Source organism: Belonocnema kinseyi, chromosome 4 (genome assembly GCF_010883055.1).
Source record: "Belonocnema kinseyi isolate 2016_QV_RU_SX_M_011 chromosome 4, B_treatae_v1, whole genome shotgun sequence".
Lineage (NCBI taxonomy): Eukaryota > Metazoa > Arthropoda > Insecta > Hymenoptera > Cynipidae > Belonocnema > Belonocnema kinseyi.
Window position 1 is genome coordinate 145,121,772 of NC_046660.1, and position 5,181 is coordinate 145,126,952.

The 5,181-nt window shown below is 32.1% G+C and overlaps 1 long non-coding RNA gene across 1 annotated transcript; it reads right to left on the reverse strand.

Annotated features, from left to right (window-relative positions):
• Positions 1–1,329: 1,329 nt before the first annotated feature.
• Positions 1,330–2,832, reverse strand: LOC117171840. Its single transcript, XR_004466931.1, has 7 exons — positions 2,638–2,832; positions 2,340–2,557; positions 2,145–2,252; positions 1,950–2,057; positions 1,755–1,862; positions 1,575–1,667; positions 1,330–1,425 (listed from the first exon to the last, which is right to left on the reverse strand). It is a non-coding gene; the product is annotated as an uncharacterized LOC117171840 (long non-coding RNA).
• Between the last annotated feature and the right edge of the window lie 2,349 nt (positions 2,833–5,181).

Below are 5,181 nucleotides of genomic sequence, written 5' to 3' on the forward strand. Positions count from 1 at the left end.
GTAACTAAATAATTTGAGAGGTTTCAATATAAAATTATCGAACACTTTCAATTTAAAAATTCAGATGACATATTTAAATAGCTTTAAATTTGAAATTATTCATCCGGTTCTATACGGAATTTGTTCGGTGCATATAATTTCTCCTATCTGGTTTTGTATCCGATTATATGCGAAATATTTTCGGTGTCCTGTATAACTCTATACGGTTTTCATCGGATTCTATCCGGATACTTATACGGTATTCATGTCTGGTTTTAAATCTGGTTCTATACGAAATTTGTTCGGTATATACTATTTTTTTATCTGGTTTTTGCCCGTGTGTATACGAAATATTTTCGGTATCGAGTAATTCTGTACGGTTATCTTCCGATTCTATCCGGATACTTATACGGTATTTGTGTCTGTTTATATATCTGATTCTATGCGGAACTTGTTCGGTGTACACGATTTTCTCTATCGGGTTTTTTATCCGGTTATATGCGAAATATTTTCGGTTTTCTCTAAAACCCTATACGGACTTCATCGGATTCTATCCGAATATTTATACGGTATTTGTATCTGGTTTTAAAGCTGGTTCAATACGGAATTAGTTCGGTGTATACAATTCTTCTGTTTTTTTATCCGGTTGTATACGAAATATTTTCGGTATCGAGTAACCCAGTACGGTTTTCTTCCAATTTCATTCGGATAATTATACAGTATTTGTGTATAATTTTAAATCTGGTTCTATGCGGAACTTGTTCGGTGTGCAAAATTTTCTCTGTCTGGTTTTTTATCCGTTTATATACGAAATATTTTCGATGCCCAATAAAGCCCTATACAGTTTTCATCGGACCCTATCCAGATACTTATACGGTATTTATGTCTGATTTTAAGTCTGGTTCTATGCGGAACTTGATCGGTGTATAAAAATTTTTTATCTGATTTTTTATCCGGTTATATGCGAAAGTTTTTCGTAACCTGCTATTTGCCCTACACGGTTTTTATCTGATTTTATCCGGATTCTTATGCGGTTTCTAATAACTTAATTTATTGGACGGTTCATAAAATTCTTCCTATTTGATTCCTTATCCGGTTATTTGCGTAATACTTTCGGGTAGCTAATTTTATTGGTTGTGTCAGGAACTCTTTATATCTGTGAAATGCTATATCCTAAACGAGTGTTTCTTATCTGGAGGTGACGGGTAACTCTAAAAAGGAAAATACATTTTGATGAAAACTTATGAAAACAGCTAGAACGTTAAAGGAAGGCAAAACAAGGAAAAAGCAGCAATAGAATTCAAATTTTAACAAATTGTATTTTCAAACTTTTTTCAAAAGAAAATTATATTTATAATATATTTTTTAATTAAAACTAGTTTTACTGTAATATGGGACCTTTCGACTCCATCCAAGCTCCATATTGTCACTTCATGGATAGAATATCTGTAACATGAGAAGAATAATGATTTTAAAAGTATTAAATTTTACTTCAATTTTGTCTGGATAATTTGAGATCATTTAAAATAAACATTTTTAAAAAAGTTCGTCATATTTAATTAAAATTTCTCGTTTAAAAATCAGATGTTTCGTACGGAATCGTCAAAATCATCGTCTGTTTTATTTCCATCTTCCTCAGCTACTTTCTCAGTTTCGTCTTCAAGCTTGTTTTCTTTGGATTTCTCCTTCTGTTAAAATAATTCAATGATTCACTTTCAGTTGAAATTAATATATAAATCGACGTTATGCACCGTTAACTCTATATTTTTTATTACCTCATTTGCATCGCTGCCATCTTCCAATTCTTCAGTCCTTTCAGGTATGCCTCCCTCAGCTAATTTCTCAGTTTCGTGTTCAAGCTGGTATTCTGTGGATTTCTCATTCTGTTAAAATAAGTCAATGATTCACTTTCGGTTGAAATTAATAAAAAAATCGGCATTATTCAACGTTAATTTAATCTTTTTGAATACCTCAATTACATCGCTGTCATCATCCAATTCTTCAGTCTTAGCAGATACGACTCCCTCAGCTACTTTCTCAGTTTCGTTTTCAAGCTTGTTTTCTTTGGATTTCTCATTCTATTAAAATAATGCAATGATTCACTTTCAGTTGAAATTAATAAATAAATCGATGTTATGCAACGTTAACTTCATCTTTTATATTACCTGATTTGTATCGCTGTCATTTTCCAATTCTTCAGTCCTTTCAGGTACGTCTCCCTCAGCTAATTTCTCAGTTTCTTATTCAAGCTTGTATTCTTTGGATTTCTCATTCTGTTAAAATAAGTCAATGATTCACTTTCAGTTTAAATTAATAAACAAAACGATATTTTGCAACATTAACGTCATTATTTTCATTACCTCTTTTGCTTCGCTGTCATCATCTTCCACAAAATTTTTCGACTTTTTCTTACATTTCTCATTATCTCCTTCTCTTCTCTTACGTTTAGCACTTTGTCTCGAGGACCGATATAAATCACTTATTTTTTTGGCAATATAAGTATTGATACACTTAATGTGTGTTGCGATCTCGTCATTTGAAAAAATTCTTTTCTGTGTCATCCAATGTAGAGTAATTGCTACAAAAAATATAACAATTAGGAACAAAATTACGTACTACAGAATCAAAGGAATCTAATAGAGGAAAAATGAAGATTACCGTTTACAGCGTCTAGACCATGCGTACTGAGCGCAGGTTTCGCAAGTACTCCTTTGCTTTTGTATACATTACTTACAGTATTTTTAACACTAGATTATCGCAAAACTTTTTCCCCAAATATGAGACAAGCAACGTTTGCTGCGAAGATGAAGGGTGTAAGTTTACGTCTAATCCTTAATTGATCGTACTTTATTCTGTCAATCCATACACCGTGTCCTGCGTGAATCTATCATAAAGAAAAAGAAAGGGAAAGAGCTTTAATAAACATTTTATAATAAAAATACACCTATTTTTAGTTTGGTTTACAAAAATAAAATATGTATCTCTTTAAAAAAAGTTCAAAAAAGCATTTATTTTTAACAGAAAAACAAGTAAGAGAAATGTTTATTTAACAAAACCTCTTTATCCAAAACATTCGAAATAATAACCTTGTACATTAGAAATGCAATTCAGCACTTTATGCTGTAGCTCTATATTCAGAGCTCTTACAGCTCTTAATTTTGTTTCAAGTTCTAGAATACGTCGTTTGAACAGCAAACATCTGTCGCAATGCCTATTTTTAATAACGATGACAAAATTAAGGTTTTTTAAAAATTAAGGGCGAAAGTTTCATATCTAAAAAATATTTTTAAAATCTGAAAACCTGTTAATGTGAATAATATTTTCTTCTATAGTGTCTTCTTTTTGTGACTTTTCGCTTTCATTTTCCACTGCTACTTGCATTTTTTCATTATTTAAGATATTGAGTAGCTTCAATTATACAAATAAGATTTCATACATAAGGAAGGAATAAATCTTAATCTAACTGTACATGTGTGGAAATAATTCATGGAAATAATTCAATACACTGTTCCAGCCTAGACCGCCACGAGTCTATACTGGCGCTATCTCGAGAAACTATGCTGGGGCAGTGCGCAAATGTAACGCTCCAATCTACTATCCGCTATCTACAACAGCGGCACTGGCGCTTTCTAGTGAATCTAGTAAAATCTAGTAGATCTAGATGCGACCTAGATTGCAAATTTAATGATTATTTTTATAATTAAATCATTCCTAACATAAAAGCACTATGAGCTACATTAAGAATATTAACAAATTCCAGATCTCTGTAAGAAAAATGAAATATAGCTCGTATGTGCTTTTTTGACAGAATGCTTCCAAATGTTATTGATAAAAAAGCAAATCTCAATTGAAAATGTTTTGGAAACAGAAGCTAAACTCAAAATTGAATTCTCATTTTACTCCATAAATATTAGAATTACATATTTTTTAAATCATTAGGGCCTATTCCTGAATTGAATCAAATTTTTATTCGAGGTTAAAAATTATTAAATTTCAATAGCTTTTATGAGAGACTTTTTTTTCAAATGCTGGGGTTAGAATAAAAAAAAACACCTTATACAAAAACTATTGGAATTAGTCAATGTTCTACTCCGAATAAAGATTTAATTAAAAAGAGGACTAAGCCCTGATGATCTATAAAAAATGTAATTCTAGCATTTATGGAGTAAAATGAGAAAATCCAGTTTTGAGGTTGGGTCTTGATTCCAACGCCCTTACGTCGAAAAAGGATCTGGAAAAGTTCAAACCTCGTGGTCGCGAAATGAAAAGTATTCACACTGAATAGCGGCATAGCAAACATCTGATTCTTGCAATCCGGTTCCCGTCATTGTAGCCAAATTTTTTGGTAGCAGTTTTGAAATTGCACTGCATTATGAAAGTTGAATGCTGTTGGAAGCACTGCATAACATTTGAAGTTAGGAAATATGTCATTTTAATGTAGATGAGTATTGGATACATGTAAGACGAAAAGGAAAATTACTTTCCTAGAAAACCTAACGATAAAATGTCTTTATTGAGCAATAACTTTTTATATTACCTTTGTCTTTCATTTAATAGTTTACCAATAAACAATGTATAGTGCGTCGGAGCAATCGATATTCAGTGATGAATTTAATTAACAAATTTGCGCTATGAGACATCACTGACAACACAGGCAACTTTATTTCTTCTATTTCCTTTGATCTGAGCACTGCAATAAATGTAATTTGTTATCTTTTATTAATTAGTTTTTAAATAACGCCTTCTTTTTCAAAGTCCAAATAGAAGTACTTTTTATCTCCAAGCTAGATTTTAGTCAGAATTTTTATTTTAATGTGATTTCAAATTCTGGCTAGCAACATTAGTGGGTCTACATAGAAATGCGTGATGGATTTTTCTATCTAGTAGGTATAGATAGCGCCAATCTAATTTGGCATGAACAGACAGCCCAGTGATCCCAGATCTGAAACGAGATGCGGTCCAATACTATGACAGGGCTATGTCCGTGTGAATATAGTAGGAGACGCTGTAAATGACTGAGTTGCGCGCGCAACCCATTTCTCCTCTTCTGAATTTGAAAACTCGAAGCTGCACGATTGCCGGTCGGAGCACCTCGTCGAATCTATTTATATATCTATCTGCTACCAGCTAACTGCTTTGAAATAAATTCAGGAGATTGGGATTTTAATATTTCCAGATTTCGATGCGGACGATTCTCATGAT